General features: G+C 35.8%; 1 protein-coding gene across 8 annotated transcripts in view; it reads right to left on the bottom strand.

The window, feature by feature from the left end:
- Positions 1 to 21,693, bottom strand: part of Macrod2 (mono-ADP ribosylhydrolase 2) — a 1,956,002-nt gene that overhangs the window by 227,082 nt on the left and 1,707,227 nt on the right. The window lies entirely within an intron of this gene.

A 21,693-nucleotide genomic window follows, 5' to 3' on the forward strand; every position in this document is an offset into this window, starting at 1 on the left:
AACAAGCCCATTATATACACCCAATTCCAGTTAATCTCTTCCCCAGGTCTCAGATTTTTAGTTTCTTCTTCTTGAACTCAGGCCAAGTCCTCCCACTATACGAGAGGAAATGTGATTAGAACTAAACCCCCTGGTTTAATGTCTGCCATCTCTACTTTCTAGGGCTGGACATCCAAATGGACACACATTGCAAATGACCTCTCCCTTAAAAACACACTTCCAACTGAACCCATTTAAACATCGCTGCCCAGGCCTCCCACCATTGTTCTAAGCCTTGTCCTCATAGTGGACCACCTCAGCATGATGGCCGGATACTGACTCCTGCTTCCTTGGCCGCAACCCTTGATCCTCTGCCTTAACAGTTCTTACATGGTTACAGATACCACCCTTGGCTCAGTTTGTTCTCATTCTCATACTTTAGTTTGGATTAATCCGTCATTGAGGCCTATATGTAAAATGCAAACAAAGTCATCCCACCTCTCACCAGGCTAAAGTGAGGATAAGATGACTTGAGAAATTTAAAAGTAACATCCAAATGTGAAGTTTGATGTTGTTATGAAAGAATTTTTAGAAGATTAAAATTTCAACAGGCTTCAGACGGTTATTTTGTTGGAAAAATGGTTTTCCTTTAATAAAAAAATAACAACAATGAAGCCCTCTCTGACTTACTGTATGTGGCCTCCTCTTATAATTTAATTCATGTTGGTAATATTGGACATGTTCTAGAGTCTTTCGTGGCTTTCCCTAGAAGACTATTTGCTTTATTTATTTATTTTTTATGGTCTCTGGGTTTTTTTTTTTCCAAAATGTGTTGATATTTTACTTGACACTGGTTCAGAAGTATATGCAGTTGACAGCTATTTGTTCAGCCATGAATTCTTTTATTTCTCATTCTGTAAAATTTTAAACTGTAGCAATGCCTTTGGGCCAGTAAGAGTTGGTCCTTTAATTTCAATTTCATCTCTGAAGAAGTGGATATAGATGAACAGGGAATAATAGAAGATATCCTTTGAAGCCATGGTTTATTAGCAAATATATGTCAAAATGAAAAAGACCCTTCTTTTGTGTGTGGGTGTGTGGGTGTAAATTGATAACATTGCTTTTCTGAGTTAAAAGAAGGGTTTTCAGTTGTTTCCACTGCGTTAGAGCTCAGGGGAAACTGAGAAGTGCTGTGATGAAGCCAGCCCTGTTTCTCCCCAGCATGTTAAGGAAGTGAAGAATTATGGCACTGATTTCTGACTAGCTCAACGTAACATGGAAAATGGAGATAAGGTGAGAAATAATAAAATATTTCTCTTTGTTTCCTGCCCGTGGGTAAAGCAGTTCTTCTCGCCCCAGCTGGGCAGGTGATGTAACTGCGGCTTCTCAAATGTGCATGGGCTGATAAGAGATTTTGTAGTTACTTGAGTCACTCCCATGGCCAAAAGGTCAGACTTCTTTTCAAACAGCATGACTTCACAGTGGTCTCATAGAACATTTTAGGAGTGAAGTTGGAAGAATAATAAAATAATGATAGTTAATATAAAATCAGTTTCTGTTTAAATTAACATTAATATTTTCAATGATTCTAGGAGCTAACAGTTTATTACTATTTTTATTTGTATATGAGGGAACTGAGATAGAAATAATAATAAGTACGTTACTAAAGTTACATGGGCTATGAATGGTTACACCAGTAAGGTATTACAGCATAACAGATACTCATAAAACTTCAATATAGTACAATAATAAAGGATTACTCTAATAGGAATTATATATAAACATGAATTACACACATACATGTATGTGTTGCAAGTATACAAAGCAGTCTCCCAAATTGTCTGGGATTTCCACTGCAGTTTCTACAGAAGAGTGGTCAGCCTAGGTTCAGCAAATCTTTCCAGGAATACACGGGAGCCTCTCATTCAGGTTGAAGCAGTTGGAGAAGCTGGTCTTTCTTATTATGAGTTGCTTAATACAATTCTTCTCCATATGTTTCTCATCCTTTCTGGATTAACAAGTTAGCTAAAGAATATTTTCATGATAGTTTCAAGATTAGAAAACACACAAGATCATATAAGGCCTAACTTTGGAACTAACACAGAATCATTTCCCGTGTCCTTCTAATGGCCAAAAGAAGTCATATGACCAAAGCAGAAGCCAAAGAATTTGGATATATTTGTTTCTCAAGGTAAGGCCTTGGAAAGGGTGTAGATACAGGGAGTAGTTGAGAATTGGGACCAAGGATTCAATCTACCATGTTGATGAAATACATTTGAATTTGAACAATCTGCTCCCATGGACTTTACTTGTAAATGTAATGCTATAATTCCTCTTATGTGATACTTCTATTTCTTCTCTTCATGGATAGGTATATTATAAGTAGCCTCTTTGGAGGAATGAAGGATAAAAAAACCAGGCTTTCTCTAACATTTGAAATTAAAGCTGAAATAAAAGTTCTTTATGTAAAAGAAGATAAATATAAATAGTTATGTTTGGAAATAATTTAGGCAAAAAAGCCAGTTATAGCTATAGTCATATCCCAAACTGCATTTGTATGAGTATACATGTATAAACAAATACAAGCTTACATATTCTTACATATGTAAGCAATGAATAACCAAAGTAGTTGTCTAAATTGAATTTTGTATTGTACTCCTTATACTAACAACTGACTCACAGAGATTGTGCCTATGACTCACAGGAAAGTATTGTGATTTTTACAAACGCTTTATCAAGCAAAACCATACTGCAAGCTCATAATTGTATTTCTCCGTTTTACTGATGTATTTATTTAAAAGACTCAATCTGTCTTAAATGAGAACAACATTGAATACAAAATGATGTTTATAACTTTCATTTTCATATGCCTCTTTTGCATGTATGAGATCCAAGAACTCATCAAAAACTATCTGGGCCCTACTGGATTTTATCTCATAGTTTACTGTGATGTGGCTACACTAGCCAATCTCTTCTCATCAAACCATGATTACCATGGAAATATTTAAGTGGATGAAATACAATTCCTAAAGAATAATGAAATGAAATGAACTTTCAAAGCCATCTTTCCAATATAAATCTCAAAGTTAAGTTGCAGTGATCTGAAAACAGAATTTAAAGATGTGTGCAATCCAGAAAAAGTTAATTGATTCTTAATTTTTGCATCACATCTGGTAAGGATGTAATTAAGGCCTTCACATGATGGAAACATTAAATGTTTTGCCTAGAAAGATAAGAAATGGAGAGATGAGTATTAGGATAAAATCAACTTCCTTCTCTTCTTTGGTACCATGAAATGATTTCTTACAAACTGAAGACCATTGGTAGATTGAGTGTTCATTGCTTACTTCATTTCTTATTAGAAAGAGTTCTAAGCATTACTAAATTACAAAGGAATGATAGAATGCATTGCAGCCCCATAGGGAAAAAATGGGCTTGATATTCTAAGGGGAAAATTGTTCTACCTTGAAGGGAAAATAAACCAAGTTTCTTGGTATATTGAATAAAATATTACATGTGAGTGATTCTTGAAAATTTCAGTCTCACAAATTCCTGAGGTTGGGGTAAGACAATATTTTCAACTTAAAGCTATAAAAACTCAACAGTAATAGACATAAAGGTTCAATGGCTGATGACTCTTGAGTATCTGCTCAGATCAAGAGAGTTGGTGATGGGCTAGGAATTTCTCAAAAGTTGTGCAAGAATCAATCACAAGACGGCTAAACAGAAGTCTAGGACAAATAACCAGGGGGTGTGGGTCTACATTTTTTGTATATCACTCAGAAATAGATTTGAAATTTTATAACCAAGAGGAATCTAAGGTATCTGTGGTCAGAAGCAACTTAGAGACTAACACATATGTTAATAAATGTTCACAGCTTGGAGACAACCAAGTTTCTGAGAAAGTCAAAGAAGATTGAAATGAATGACTGGGCCATGATGGCATGAAGAGAAATGGTTTCAAAATGCAAGTTAGGAGGGGGGATAGTAGAGGATAGGAAAGATAGCAGAATACAACAGTTACTAGTATGGCATTATGTAAAAATGTGTATGTGTAACCGATGTGATTCTGCAATCTGTATTTGGGGTAAAAATGGGAGTTCATAACTCACTTGAAACTAATGTTTGAAATATGATATGTCAAGAGCCTTGTAATGATTTGAACAACCAATAAAAAAAAAGATAAAAAAAATGCAAGTTAGGAAAACACAGATCAACAAGACTAATGGTTAAAGGACATGTATGCATCAAAGCAGGATAAATTGTTCAATCATTTGGAGAAGTCCCTGTGACAACAAGAGTGACTCATGTTAGAGGCAGATCAGAGTTTGTAAGACTGTAGGCAGTTGAATGAGGAGAAAGTTGAGGAACCAGCACACTAACATAGATGAAAAGGGTCCCATTCGACAAGATTTTCTGTGCCTCACTCCATGGAATTTCTCACTCTTTTAAAAGATCAGGGTACCCAAAGAAGTCCCACAAAGCAAATCATAATGCATGTTATATATTTACAAAGACTTTTATGGTTAAACAATGTTGGGAAAGACTGGGCATTCAACCTTGCTAAAAGGTTTAAAAAAAAAAAAAGGTTTTCCAATGGCTCTCTTTAGTGTCTACTTTCCATATGTCAGAGCCCAGTTCATCAAAATCCATTGTCTTAGAAACCTACAGCAGAGTCTGTCACCCAAGTACATATGTGGATTGATGCATACAGTCCAGATTTTTGCAAAGAAAAAAATACACCCGTATTGAATACAGGCCAAGCCCCCTTACAGCTCGGATACAAGAATAGACATTGAGGGGCCCAGTCCTTGTGGTTTCCATTTAGCAAGGCAATCCTCATAGGCACAATCTCTGTAGTACATAAACTGGACTTTCTACAAAGAAATAGTTGTGGTCTACTTGCTAAGCTTCTGCCCAATTAGATCCATATTACTTTCTTGAAAACTGTTGAGGTTTACCATGATTTGGTATTGCTGTTCTTACTGCTCAGCTCAAGGGGGCCATTGCCAGATCGCATTAAAGTGGCGAGTTCACCAGCTACCCACACACCAAAGCTATTATGGATAGTTCATCTCTTTCAATGAGACATTTGTTCTCTGAAGGCAACTTGTAAAATGAATGAAAAGATCACTGAAAGTTATAATAAAACTATAGAGACTGTTTTAAAACTAAGGTGCATATTCAGGTAAAGGAATGTTTTTTTTTTCTGGTCAACCACATGAAACGAAACCAACCTCAGTAGATTTAGGTGGTGAATTTTATTTCTCTCTTTAAAAAGATCATGCCTTGATTGTGAATAAAGGAGAAAATATATGTGATAGATGATGACTCTTATGACTCTTTTCTGTGTAATTGCCCACCAATTGGTTGTAATGAGAATGCTTCTACAGAAAATAAAGATTTTTAGAAAGGAACATGAGTGTAAATGATAAGGAATTTTTCCCCCCACAGATACTTTCCAATTCTATTTCCATGGTCAGTGGGACTCACAACTGCATCAAATTCATTTTCTTTCTCATACATACAATAAGGAAACAACCTCACAATTTCTATTTTATGATCAAAAATTAAGCATTGCTATTATTAGATATACAACCTAGGATTGAGAAAAGCAATAGAAACTTGAGTTTAAATCTTGTCTCTGACAGGAAATAGAAGAGTCACCCATGTGGCACAATCGTAAGACCTGGACTAATGTGTGGAAATGTACTCAATGTGTTTATCCACCTGGGTTGTTGCTGCTGACAGTTCTGCCTAATGGCCTGGGTTTGGGGGCCCATTTTAGACTTAACTCTGATAGATATAGAGTAGATTGTGAAAGGCAGGGAGACGAAAGGGCATCTGTTGTTTGTGTATTTTCTGCAAGCAACCAGTTTTATTTCATTTAATTATCACAAGAGCAATGCAGGTTAAGTATTGCTGTACCAAATATGTGGATGAGAAAGTAAACTCTAGAGCTAATTTTTGCTAAGACAAATATTGCTTCAAGTCATGATTCATCATATTCATTGTTTGACTTTGAACAAATTAACTGGCCTAAGCCTCTGTTTCCTTAACATTCAAATGAGGGTATAATATTTTACAAGTATATATAAAGATAATTAATATTAATTATAATTATTGGTATTATCATCAAAATGTTAGTATCATAATAAGACAGTAATAATATTAGTAATAATATTATTATTCCTAATTTATTAATGGTATACCAATAATTGGGATATTAAGAATTAATAGTAAAATAATAATGTTACTATGACAACAACATTATATTAAAACCAACACATTATGATATTGATAATATGTCACTAATATTGATATTATGTACCAAACATGATTTCAATGGCAGGCTTATTTGATTTTTAATCCATAATATTGTCCCCAAGCAAGGAGGGTGGTGCAAGAAATTCACATTAGTTATCCACTCCATGAGTAAACATTATCTCAACAATTAGTAACTTAAAACAGTAATAACTTCTCTTTTTTATGGGAATTTGGGGGCTTGACTAAGAGTTTGCTTAGGGGTTTCTCACAGAGTTTTAGTCACATCTATAGGCTACAGTCATCCGTAGGATTGACAAAGACTGGACAATGTTTCCAGAGTGGCATTCACATACATGACAAGTTGGTATTGGCTATTGGCATGAGACGCCACTTTGTCTCCACGTGAGACTCTCTTCAGGATTGTCTGAGTTTCCTGATGGTATGGTGGCTGGGTTCCTCCAGATGAAGAAATTGAAAAGACTAAACAGCTGTAAAAGCTTTTATGACCTAGCCTCAGAAGACACACATGATCACTTCTACAATATTCTGCTGGCCCAGTGGTCAGCTTTGATTCATATACAAGTCCATGAATAACAAGAAGTAAGAATCATTGGGGCCATCTTGAGACTGACTGCCATAAAACGCAATGATAACTAAATAAAGAAATGTATAAACTTTTTCAATTCAGTTCATCAGAGTGTATATTATGTGCTAACTTTCAGGGACACAAAAAAATGCTCAGATAAAATCATAATCATTGAAGAAATCCTAGTCTAGTAGAAGAATCAACAATAAACAAAAATTACATGAATCTGGACAGACTTGTATGTGACAAGATTCAAAAAAGATAAACAGAATGACTTATGGGAGTACAAAGGGGAGAGAAGAGAACTTAAATGGAGTAGCAAATAAGGCAACAAGAGCTTTGATCTTGGTCTTAAGAAATGGACAGGTACCTGGAAGTGGGGTTGGTATTTGTGTATGAGCAAAGGTATGGATGTTAGAAAATATTCTGTGTGTTACATAGCAAACAATCTGGTACGATTGGCAGTAAGTAATGAAGAAACGATCTGATTTAATGTTAAAGGACACAAGCAAGCTTATGTGTTATAGACTAATTTAATTATATGTTCCTAAAGGTCTGGCAGGTCAGCTAATTCCAATAGTGTTATTTTAGTTGAGGAGTCTGAATACCAGAGACTGTGCAGGAGTTATTCAGGGTCATCTGGCAAGCCAAGATATTAGAAGTAGTCATTAGAAGTATAACAGCATATATCTTGGCCCCCTCTGATTGCATTAGACCCTTAAGCCAGTAATGAGAAGAATGATTGGTTTAAAGATTATCATCATCAATCACTGGACATATTATAAATGAGATAAACTTGGGGAATAGTAACAAAAATATATTTATAATGATGTTCATTTCCTATATTTAAAATGTAAATTGACTATTGGAACTGTTCTGTGATGAAGATGAGATGAAGATGTTTGGTAAATCAAGTACTTGACTCCTCTAAAACTTTATTTTCTATAAAGAACAGCAACCCTGTGTAAAGAATATATCTTTCTTTGGTACACTCATTCCATATTCTTGTTTTTTATTCCTAGTGTATATAAAAACTCAAAAATTCTCAAAGACATAGCTCTCAATCCTTTTTTTATTAGGGACAAATAAAGTCAATACAGTGTCTTCCCTTAAGGCATATTGAACTAATTTGCCATAAAATTCCATCAGATTAAATTGCAGTATTTTTATCTGTTTCCCACACCTATAAGCACATAGAACATTTCCATAAATAAAAATTTCTATGTATGTTAAATATAGGAGTCAGTTTAAAATCTTAAGAGTTAATAAAGTACAGTTCAGAGCTGAATTGAATAAACAGGTCAAAATGTAATAAGCACAAACACCTGGTTTCCATGCTCATGGGATGAACATATTCACAATAGTGTATGTGTGATTTTGAATATTATTCTCATTTAAGGGTTTTATGTGTGTGTGTGTGTGTGTCTGTGTGTGTGTGTGTCTGTGTGTGTGTGTTGGTGTATATGGTGCTGGGGGATGGAAACCAGGACCTATTGCATACTGGACAAGTGTTCTATGACTAAACTACACCCCTAGCCTGAGGGTTCTATTTTCAGCCATCAATTACAGACCTTAATAATGAAGGATTCTGGAACCACTTATGCTACAGTGTGGAGCTAATTTTACATAAGCATACCTCACTTTCTTCTTCTGTACATCTCAGATTACTATAGGATGACATTTTAATGATTCCTAAGGGGTTTCACAAGGAAGAAGCTTTTTTTAAATCAAATTCCAACTTGCCATATAGTCAGTGTATTTTGTGAATCATATTGGGCTTAAAAACCAGAGAAGGAGGCGGATCAATTGCACTTAGTGTTTTCCTGTCACCAGAATTATTTAGCTAGAATTGTCATACTTCATTGTTTTGGAAAGGATAACAAATGTTGATGCACTTATAATCACATGGATAACTTGTTGAAAATACAGATTCTTGGTTTCACCCTCAGAGATCAGATATAGCAGGTGCCATTTGCCTGCTCATTTGTATGTGTTTTCTTCACCGTATGTCCTGTTCTGGTCTGTGTCACAGTACCTGGCTACTCTGGCTCTATAGATTCCTGCTACATTTGGTCCATCAGAAACACTGGCAAAAGTTTGGCAATTAAGTATCATAAAAGCTCAGTGTATTTCTTCCCTTTACTTCTGTTTTGGGGTCATCTCTGGCATGCCTATGTGGCTTCTGAAGTTCAGCCATGAAGGACAGCCCATCCTTCCTTCACCCCAACTCCTGTATGATGATTCTGGCTTCTGGGTTCATAACAATGCCTGTGTTTCTTCCATTGCAGGGCTAGTAATGTCTTTCTTCTATGGCCAATATTTGGGTTCCTTCACTGCCTGCTATTTGGCTATATCCTTTAGCCCTGAATTTGGGCAGCATATCATGGCATCTGAAGAGAGTCAGACCCTAGAAAGTGGCCACCCCACAGGAAGCCTCCCTCTTTTATCTCTACCTTGGTGCTCCATCAGAAGACAGATAGGCAGACACACACACACACACACACACACACACACACACACATTCATACTCAAACACACACACTTAAGACTAAGAAAATGAAAATACAAACCTCACTTATTATTTGGCCACTGAAATCAGTATTTTTAGTATGGGAATGTTTTTTTTTTTTTCCATATAGAACCACTGTGTCAAATCAAATCATGTAGCTCCAACAAAGGACATATGTAGGTGGAAATTATCTGGATCCTCAGGTCTAGTCTCAGTTTAAAGCTTAGATATTAAGTCTGACAAACCCCTGAGATAGCAGAATGTCATTGAGATAACATTTTCAGCAAGATTTTCTACAACAACACAAACATATCAACACATGAACTCAGGAGTTGAAGACAGGTCAACTGGAGGTAGATTTTACTTTTCTTTAGCCAAATTGCTTCCAGAACAAAGGCCTGGGCCTCTGGATTGGCTTATCCACCTGGCACTTAATGTTCCAGGGACAGAGTATGAAGAGTGATTGTGTCTCAACAGCCAGTTTCAACCAGGGGTATTCTTATGGCCCTGAGGCCAGAAAGGAGAAGAGAAATCCTGAGCACAGTGTGAGCACAAGAGAAGTCAGGCTGTGAGTGTGGGAGACCAGAAGAGGTACAACCAAGCAAGGCTTCCAAGCTTGGCAGGGACTGACACAGACAGGAGGATAGAGCATGTGATGGACTGGCATAAAGTAAATAATAATGGAGGGAGAGTTGGTGCCAGTCACCCATGGTCAAGACAGACATTCTTCATGCATCCTGAATATAGATGGTCAGGCCAGGGAAGGGCGTTAGGCTCCTCCCTCCAGACTCTGCACTAAATCATCATGTGTTCAGGTTCCCTGATAGGGTTCTTATAAGCAAACTTGTCTCTTTGGCCATGGCAGGGAAATGACTTTAGTTGCTACTGGCAGAAGAGCAAATCTTAGCAGCCGCCTAAGAGACCTCAGGACTGACTCCCTCCCTTGATACAGCTCTCGTCACATAATAGAGCTCAGCCTGACACATTCTCTTTGCAAATGGGGTCCATAGGACCAATGGTTATCAGGATCCATGAGAGAACACCCAAATAGGAGCTCTGGGACCACTGTCATTGAAATCCAGGAAAGAATTATTATATATTTTAATGGCATTCATGATATAGACCTCAATTTAGTAGCATCAAATGTCTTCATATTTCAAAAATTCCCATTAAGAAATTCATGTTGGTCCTACATGATATGAATATTTTGAGTCTTTAAATCTAGTCAAATAGCTTGATTAGACTACAAAGCCTAATGAAGGCCCCTCCTTTAACAGAAACAGTGCTATTTTATGATCACACTGCAAATATTCTATGGAGAAAATCAACTTCTAAAGCATACACACACACACACACATACACACACACACATACACACACACACACATGCATATACATATAAATGTACACACAGAAGATCATTATTTCAATTTGCATAGTTTTTTTTGGTTTACAAGTAGTTTGATATACATTATCTTATTTGATCAATGTTATATTATTCCCTGTTTATATCACATGAAAACAGAGGTTCAGGAAATTCCATATTCAGTAACAAATAACACAGGCCCAGGTCTTCTAAACCCAGATTCTCTGTCTTCCTTCATTCTACAAGCCCACACACAATAGAAGAACACTGCCAAGTCACTAGGAAAAAAACCCCTTTGTAGAATCTTGATTCACAATTTTGGGTACTTATTCCTCTCATTCTAGGACATTTAATGCTACTCTCTTCTGCTGGCTTAACTCATGGCTTTAATGCATAATGACTTTTTAGGGAGCTTATTTTATAAGAATCAATAATATTGGGACAGAGATCAAACCCTGGTAATGAGATTTTATTCAACAACATAAGCCTGGATATTTGGAAGACATTATGGCATACTGGACTATGTTTATTGGGAATATGTTGTGCATACCTCTCCTTGCTCTATGTATCTAAGTGGGCTTACATGGATTTGGAAGGGTTGCTTTGGAATGTGAATGCACAAGGGAGAAACACTTGGCTCCTGGCTTAATCTCTATCCATGTTATGCACTGGGGCAATGGCTCCTTAATCCTGGTATGGCTGCCTACCACTACCACTCCCACAAGGTCTTATTTTTCTGGCACCTTTCATCAGCCCCTTAAGCCATTCTACGTTCTAATCATACATTCCTGTTCATGAATTCTGGAACATGCTTTTATTTTTGCCTTGTTGCTGTGCATATGCTGTTCTCTGAGAATAAAAAAAGTCTTTTTCTTCAAAATTTCTTTCTTCAATAATCCAAGAACTATCTCCTTTAGGTCAAATTAGTTACCTCTTTTCTGCATGCTGACCTTCAGTGTAACACTTATCATCTTGCAATTTTTTATTCACTATGTATCTCCCTAGCCCATCACCCTGACCCAAAGGAACCTATACTGTGACTTGTGGGGAAGTATTTCTCTGTATCTCTGGCAGTCAAAAAATTCTTTTGGAATAAATGAAAGGAAGAATGAATGAATGAGTATGTTTGTTGAATGTACTATAATTTAAAGAGTATCAAAAATAAGCTACTTTTTTTCTGTACTGGGGATTAAATCCAGAGCCTGTGCACATGTTAGGCAAGCACTGAGCTACATCCCCCGTCCTTTTTATTTTATTTTGAGACAGTGTCTTGCTGAGTTGCCCAGACTGGCCTCAAACTTGTGATCTTCCTGACTCAGCCTTCTAAGTAGCTGGAATTACAGGTATATCTGGCTAATTCTGGCCTTTGAAATGAAGTAACCAATTGGACTGCACTTGAGAGAGAATATTCAAACAGGATCTTTAGGACAGCTTGTTGGTTCACAGTGGTAGGGATGTAATATCCTTTGTTTAATGTAATTTATGATTTTTACAGCCTGTGGGGATGTTGTTGTGTCTTATTCTATTTTCTTTTTAAATCTATGCTTTCCTTAAATGATTCTATTTAGCTTGTAGCTGGGGACTAATTAAAACATGAAATGGTAAGACAACAGAGAATATATTATATTTTGCTGACAAGTGGCTGTACTGTATTTTGGGGGGGGGATGGGAGAAAAGAAGAATATCTTAGAGATAAGGGACATAGCAAAATTTTAATATAGGATGCAAGAAAAATGTTAGGCAACATCTTTGAGTAAAAAAGGTTAAAATTCCAGGGATAATTTATAAGAAAAATAAATATCCTTTGCCTTTAAGGGTTTTCACTCTGTCCCCATGTTCAATTTCAGGGCTGTTCTTTTTCTTTATAATAATATTCAGATGAGCACTGGAGCAATCTATTCCATTCAAATTCTGCCTTGGGCACAGGTAATTTTTATTGAATAATAATTAAAGATAATTGAAAAAGTGCTTTCAAGTAACAGGCAGGTAAGCACATTAACTTATTAAAACAGTGCTCATTTTTCTCTAAAAATTAGTATGTATAAGCCATTGAAACTTCACAGCTCATAAGAATATTTCTGAACTTAAAATGTATCCTGAGATTAAAGCCTGAAATCTAGTCATTCATCTTTACTATTCATCCAACTGATACTTACGTGCTCACTATGTTTTCAATGAAAAGAGGTAATATATGAATACAGGTAATATATGGTTATTAGTGCTAAAAAATTTAAAGTATGAAATGAAAACCAAAACCCACATTCTAGATGGCCTACTGGAATGCACTCAGTGTATCCATGTACTAATGGATAGGTACATTGTAGCAGAGGGTATCAAAAGCAACTGTGAAGATATTTTAGCTTTTGCATGTGGAATTACAAATTAATCTAGCAAACTGATCCTAATTCTGACATTTGTTCATGGCTTTAAATTGGCAGAAATCTAATTTTATTCCCCTCAAGAGCAAATGTCAGCATGTTTATTACCCTGTATCTCTGCACTAAAGCAGAGTGGAATTTGATGATTTTTAAGGGGAGACTGTGAAACTTCCAGCATAGAGGGGGTGGATATATGTTGAAATTTGGCCTCTGAGTGTCTTTTACTTTGATATAGGTTGTAGGTACTTATAACCAAGAAGAAACCAAGACAATGTGAAAGAACCCTTGTTGGGGAAAGCTCCCAAATGGCTGTAGTTAGGCCTTCACCAGAACTTCTGGTGGGCTATGTTATGTTTTTAGTGTAGACAGCACCAGGAACTAGCTATGTTATGGTAAGTAAAGGCCAGAAACACTGGAGTTCAGTATATAGACTCCAGATCATAAACACCAACTTGTAAGCATTGGCACACCCACTCCCCCCATTTTAACCTGTTGGCAGTGTGCCTTCTTTGACAGGCATATAAAAAGGGCCTATGGAAATGCAGGGAGAGGGGCTAATGTGGAACTGGCTGGGAGCTGAAGCTCGGAGTCTGCTACTGGCTGTGGCCACCAATGAATAAAGCATGTCTACTAGCCTAACTGCATCTCTCGTCTTCCACCTGCCAAACCCCAAATGTGTTTCCTGAATTATTTCCTGGGTCAGAGCCTCACAGGACAATCCTGTTTTTTCCTGACTTAAGTGTTGCCCAACACCTTCCTATTTCAGTTAACAAATGATAAATTGATATGTTTATGGTGTATGATGTGCTGCTTTGACATGTGTATCACTTGTAGAATGGTTAAATCAAGTTAATTAACATATTCATCACCTCACATCCCCATCCTTTTTTATAACATTTAGAATTTATTTTTAAAAGCAATTTTAAGTATATAATATTAACTATAATCAATACACTGTACAGTGGGTCTCCAGAACTTATTCCTCCTGTCTAACTGAAACTTTGTACTCCCTCTGGTAATGCATCAAGGCCACAAGACAACAGCCCTAGTCAGGCATTAATATAAGTGAGAGGACAGGCACAGATGGACCACCCAGCTAAAATCTGAGAAGACCCCAGAAGTCATACTTCCCAGGCTCACCAGCTCTCCAATCATTCCAGCTGATGAGCTTGCTCTACTCCCATGGAGATGTACATTTCAGAGCCATGGCTACCATGTTGTTACATGCAAAATGCTGGCAAGTGCCAGCTGTAGTAGCAAATTAGAATGAAAAGATACTTGACATATCTTAAAGTCTGTTGTTGAGATTATTAGTGCTGATCATTTTTCTAGATGATTAAATTTATCATTTAATTCTGGAGACCTCCCAATCTCCCTCCAACCAAACCTCATCCTTACCAGCAGAGGAGGCAATAAACCACAAGAATAATACTTATTCTGCTTTTAAAGAAAAAAAAAGTATATATATATTTTGCATTTTTTCCTCTTCCACTGTAACTGGTAATGCTACCAGGCAGATCTGATCATTATTTAAGATAGGTTTTGAAAAACCTTTTGCAATTTTCATCTTATTACCTATGAAGACTAAGACTGTACAGAATATTATCTTCATTTAATAGGTATGTCATTGGCAAAGGTATCTTGGGTGTTTAATGATCTTTTATCTAAAGAATTTTCTTAGTATAATAGTCTCCTGTAATATTTATTTAAAAGACCAGAAGTCTTTCTTTGATTGAGTATAAATCATACATATTATGGAAAATTAGTCTGAATCTTACTGGCATTCTATAAAATACTGTCATTGTTCTTTTCCCCTCTTATCTTTGACGCAATATCTTTATTTTATTTTTATGTGGTGCTGAGGATCAAACCCAGGGCCTTGCACGTGCTAGGCTGGTGCTTTACCACCGAGCCACAATCCCAGCCCTTCCCTTCTTTGAAAAGTTTTGTTATAATGCCAATGATTGCCTCAGTGAAGGTTTTAACTGCAAGTTAAATTTTGAAAATAGTTTCTTAAGAAAAAACAAAAATGACTCTCAAGAAACAGGCAGTTGAAGAAAAAGTTCTATTATTTTTAAGGTAATTAGTTCACCACTGACCATAATTCAGACCTCCATATTCTCATTAATGATGACAAACACAACTTTGCTTATAAAGATAACTGCTCATTAGTACTGGAATATGTTAATACGTAAGAGCTTAAGTTCATATGTCGTCCACATTTTTTATTAAAAATTCTGAGAACTTTAGAAGGGCCATAACAAAATACAGACAATAGAACTAAAAGCTATACCATTTCAAATATAAATTTTTCACAACGTATTTCACTATTTCTATTCTTCCAAACCTTCATTGTACAACTTTTCCTCTTCACATGTTATAGACACAGGATATGTTAGGTATCATACTGAACATTTTTGACAAAGTGGTTCAATAAATTAATTTGTGTTACAATATACCTTTGGTTATGTTCTTTGTAGAAAACAAACCCACTAATTCTGGAATAAAACAACTTCACAGTAATAATGCTTCAAGTTGGTTTCAGATCTCTTCATTCAAAAGCATAGAAAAGATTTGAGTAAGATAATGTTTACTCATAAAATGGCCAACTTTTTGTGGAAATATCCATCTCTATGGAAATGTTTACATTAAATAATCTTCCAAACTAAGTTCATGGAAGTATGGCATATATGATAGAACTTTGCACATAGTAGGTTTTCAATAAAGGTCTTATTTTTCTGGCTACTCCTCACCCTTCAGACTTATTCCTTTATAAGGGACAGCAACTATAATAATGAGAACTAGTACAATTTAGAGTGAGGTATCTGAATATAATTTCTGGGACAAGTTTTCTTGTTTACATGTGTTGACATGCATAATTACTCAATATAGATTATTTAAGTTAAAAATTTCCAAAATATCACAGGTGGACTGACTTACCCCCCAAATCACTTCCAATTCATAAATGTGTTGTTTTCTTAAAATAAGTAAAAAATGCAATAATTATCTACCTCTTTATACCTTATGACATTGACTTCTCAGGAAGAAATTTGTAGAAAAAACAGAACACATTCCTTTACTTTACTCAACAAATATTTGTTGAATGTCTGTTCTAGGCACAGGTGAGTGGTAGGTATAGTAGGTACAGTTCTACACAGCAGCCCTGGCCAAGAATACCTTATGTGTCAAGAATACCTAAGTTTTCTTAGTTTTTTCTTCAAAGGGGAATCATCATGGGCAGTTTGTCTTGCTGGATGGGGGAGAACTGAACTACTCACTGGCTCCATGTTTATTCCCAAGATTATTGTAGTCATTGTTTACTTCCTCATGCCATGCTACACTAGTAACATGTTCTTTCCCACAGATCACTCAGCAAAGCAAAGAATACTTGATTGGCAGTGCCATGTCAGGAATAGTCTGTGATAACCATGCACTGAGCTTCTCATATTGGGCATGCAGGAGTGAAGGAAGAATACTTCTCTCTCCTTACACCCACCAAACATACAATTTTTATTCGAGCATGCATTTTTCTCTCCTATTCTAGAAAGTAACTAATTTCCTTACAGATCTCTACAATATCATAGAATTTTCTAATGAAACATACTCAGGCAAGATAAAATAGCCATATCTTAAAACAGCATTATATATCACTGATGTCTTGCAAATGTATTGCCATTAATAAAATAAACAAACGCATATGCTTAAGATATGTGATTCATCTGTGGGTTCAATGAAATCACCAAAATTTAATCAATTGTACTGAACCTCCACCTTGGTAGTAACTCATTATGCAATCGATCTCCTGATGTAGTCAATTCAAGTTCAAACTATGTAGTCAATTCAAGTTCATCACTGACAGCTCAGCTTATTGGTAGACCACCACAGTCACCAATTGCTCAGCAATTAATTGGATCTCTCTGTGGTCGATCCAATTACATCATTAAGAACAAACCAGACCAACCATTTTACAGTCTGGTTATTCCAGTTGTCTTAATGACTGAGTTGGATTGGGCTGCCCAGTGACCCCATCAATGACTTCACAATTGGCCTTCAAATGATCAAGACAGTCAGTCATCCATAGCCAGTGTAATTTCACTAATAAAGTGGAGCTGTCTCCTCATATGCTACAGAAGCACTAACAGGGTTTTTTTTTTTTTTCACTATAAACCATGACCCCATCTGACACATGGACATTTTCTGACAATTACACTGCCATATGTACATTTGACTGGGCTGCTCATAGCTTGGAATAACTCTACCACCTCCAGTATGGAAGCTGCTGCATTACTGAAGAGTGCAAATCCGATTAAGTAAATTGCACTTGCAAACCAGGCATGTTGATAAATAGTTGGAAATTTTTATGAACATTGTGATGGCTGCTATTTAAGGTAAATATCTCTTCCTTCCTGCTTTCAGAAGAAATAAATGACCATTTTCTTCCTTGGCTGACATATTTGATCAAGGAATGAAATAAAAACATTGGAGAAGTAGTGCTTTTAGAAGCAATCTAGTCATTCTCGGACTATAAAACCTAAATTACAACCCCAGATTTTCTTGGCAGATGTGTCTGTTGAAGGCAGCTCTTTTCAGTTCAGCAGATATGGGACTTATTTTGCAAATATCATTTGCCTCACACAGCTACACACGCACACGTATACACACACACATATGCATACATGCACGCACATCATGAAGAGCCACCTGCTGTTATCTTACATTTTTCTGTCTCTTCAGTCCACTCTATTTGAAGAGTGCAGATTTTAAAGGTTTCATTAGAGATATTTTACAGTTTACTTTTGCTGTGTCATTAGCAATACTCTTTCAAATATTTATCCATGTTGTTTCTAAATAAAACACCCAAGCAAACATTTATGAGGCATTTGTGAATATATTTAGGAGAGAAGCTATTGTCTGTGAGCCATAAGCCATTCTCTGCTACAATGAATTTTAACTCAGCATTTTATTTGAAGGTGTTATAGTGGAAAACAATGTGCTGGCTGGTTCATGGCCTATGGGAGCATTGGCTGAATCCTTTTTAATAAGCATCACAGAACACAGAGGAATTACTATAATTCCGCATGTAAGTTGTCACTAATGCAGTCAGTCCACTTCTCTTTCCTTCATCTGTTGTTATCTTCTGTACTCATTCTTACATTATAGGCCTTTCTCAATCTCTAAAATCTCCTTTCCACCTCCCACAAAATTCCAGATGCACATTCAATGGGATATATGCACATTCATGGGTGATTTCAAATATGTATATGAAAAATCTGGCTGGTCTATCTGACTCTTTAAATAACATATGGAACCATTATTAATCAAATAAGAGCAAAACTAAATTTGTTTCAATAATGTTAGTTCAATAATGTTTTAAGATTTATTTTTATATGCAAAAGAGAAAAGTTCCTTTTTAAATATCAGTTCATTCATTCCTATACAAGTGCTCTAAAGGCAGCAAAAAATTGTGCAGTAACTTTTTACTCCTGAATGTTAAAAATCCTTAGTAAATTTGAATTGTGACATCAAATATGCATACTTAACCATAACCATTCTTTTCTAGGGGAGTGGAGGTGGGGGAGGGTAGCAGGGATTGAACTCAGGGGCACTCGACCACTGAGCCACATCCTCAGCCCTATTTTTTATTTTATTTAGAGACAGGGTCTCACTGAGTTGGTTAGCACCTTGCCATTGAAGAGGCTGGCTTTGAACTCGCAATCCTCCTGCCATAGTCTCCTGAGTTGCTGGGATTACAGGCATGCACCTATGTACCTGGCACCATAAACATTCTTTAAAGTAGGCATGAAAGAAATAAAGTAAAACAAAATCCTAGAAAGTATCACCTATCATTTTGCTTAGAGAACATTAGTATAGTTTATATCAACACCTTATTATCAAACCATAAGCACCGAAGTTTAGCTCTGTTGTCAGATAGGTGCATGCAACAAAGATGTACAGACTTCAGGATTCAGGCTGGATTATTTTCCCTGGCTGGACCTTCATTTAATTTGTATCATCTTGGGCAATTGACTTGACCTACCTGTCTCCAATTTCCTGATCCTTAAAGTGAATTCTGGTGGTTTTGATGATTAATGAGGCTACTCATTTTCTCAATGCTTCTTGACTAAAAGTGACAAGGCATTCATGCAATAATTATTTGACAGAATTTCAATGTGCTTCATGTGATTTCAAAAGCTTTAGACCAAATGTTCTGACTAAATGTTGTACAGTTGAGGTCCTGACATGAAATCGAAAGATGCAGTGATTTAAAGTAATGCAATTTTCACACTCCACATAGGATATGCATACGAGTATGGACAGTTCATTTCAATAAGAAAACTAAGAGTTAGCATTTCCAAATGGGGTCTAGATTTTATTTAATGCAAAGACACCACAGTGGTGTCAGGGAAAGAAATTTTATTATTAGCATCTTGTACATTTTCTTATCCTCAAAGCTAAATTTTAAGACACCTAATAACTTTACAATAAATATCAAGTAGAAATACTAATCATAACCAAGTGTTTTACAATATGTCCTGAGAAATGAAGTATTAATAGAATAAAGGAGAAAATTGCTGGATATTTAGAAGCTATTCTTTAAATAATAAAGTGAATAATTATTTAAAAATAATTTTACAAACAATATAATATACATTGTTTGATATTATATGAAGGTAAGTAAATATTGCTTTAAGGGAATTCATATGCAAAGTAACTATAAGAGAAAAGAAATGAATGTCAGTAAAATTAAGAACTGTGTTCATTGAAAGACATCACTATGAGAATAAAACCGGCAAACCACTGAGAAGATGTTTGTGATGTGACAAAGGCTTTGTGTTGGTCAATCTGTTGGATGGCAAGCATGACTGGATAGGTAAATGCTAGCTTCACAGAAAGCTGTCCAATTGTGGAGACTGAGCCTAGCACTGATGCGAAACAGTGCATTCAGGGGATCTTGGGTTCTGAAGTCTAAAGCAGAGGGACTGCTATTTTCCTTATGTTGGTATAACATGAATATGAATTACCAAATATGCATTAGAAAAGCTCAAATGACTTCTTAAGAAAAAAAAGAGACAGTGGAAAGAAAGGAAGTACTATAAAAATAAAAATAAGCAGTCTTTAGTAGGAAGGCTTGCTAGTAGAATTCATAGGGAGAAAAAAAGAGAGATAAAGAGAGAACAGTGAACATATTTTAAAAAATACACATCAAAGCTGGTTTTAAGAAAAGTCTCATCCCCAATTCTGAGAGGATAATGAGAATATAAAAATTTTAATATAATTCATTCAAATGGGTTTTATTTAGAGGGTAGCCTATCATCTTAAGCTAGTCTAACTACTGTATTCAGAACCGGTAGGGAGTAGAGGGGTACTAGGTAGAAGTACTTGAGTCACAGTCATTCATGCTTCAGCATGGGGTTCTAGTTTCTCCCAGGACCTAGGAGTGTGGTATTGATATTACAACACTGTACTTGAAATCTAAAGAGGTGGGTTATTAAAAAAATAATAAATTTTGTTGTATATATTTGAAGTTTACAATGTGATATCCTGGGATATGTATAGAGAGCAAAGTGTTTGCTATAGGGAAGCAACGTAACATATCTATCATCTAACATAGTTGCGTTTTCTGTGGCAAGAGCAGCTAAAATCTACTTAATGAAAATTTCATGTGTAATATAACTTTATTAACTCTAGTCCTCATGATGTCATTAGATTTCTAGACTTCTTCATCCTACATATCTGCTAATTTTTATGCTTTTATTTACATCTCCCTATTCTCTACTTCTAGTAACTACAGTTTTATTCTCTATCACTACACTTAACCTTTTTTTTAAAAAAAAAATGATGCCACAATTAATTGATATCATACAAAACTTTTCTGTTTGCATGTGGCTTACTTCATTTAGCATTATGTTCTCTGGTTCATCTAGTTTTGGTATATGGTAGGATCTCCTTTTTTAAGGCTGAACAATGGTCCATTGTATATAAATATCTACACCACTCCTGAAGGAGGAAGAGAAGCACTGGGATCCTAATTAGAATAAGTTATTTCCATAATTGTACAATTATATAAAAATGGATTTAACTATCATGTATAATTTAAAAGAACCAATAAAAATAAATATAAATAATATATACACCACATTTTTGTTATCTATTTCTACTTAGTTGCTTCTATAGTTTTTTTGTGAATAATACTGCAGTGAATGTGGGAATGTCGATATTTTTACCAAATGGTTATTTCATCATTTTGGAATTGCTTGGTCAGATGGTATCCAGAGTTGGTTTTTGACTTTTGACTTTTTCAATTACTAGTTATATGACCTTGAACTTCATTTGTCTGGCAAATATTTACAGAATTGGCACATAGTGCCAGCTGTTAGGAATGTATAACTGAAAAGAGCCATAGAGCCTGACTTCACAGTGGGAGAAATAAACAAGTTAATGGTTGCTTTTATTAGAGCATGGTCAGGGCTGAGGCAAACTCTATCAGCACAGAGCACTGGCTCTAGGATTCCATCAGTGAGATACTGGCTCTAGGATTCCATCAGTGAGGGTTGCATGGAGGAAAAGCTACAATAGTATTGGGTAGAACACATTCTGAGTCCTGAAA

This window comes from Ictidomys tridecemlineatus, chromosome 5 (genome assembly GCF_052094955.1).
Source record: "Ictidomys tridecemlineatus isolate mIctTri1 chromosome 5, mIctTri1.hap1, whole genome shotgun sequence".
Taxonomy (NCBI): domain Eukaryota; kingdom Metazoa; phylum Chordata; class Mammalia; order Rodentia; family Sciuridae; genus Ictidomys; species Ictidomys tridecemlineatus.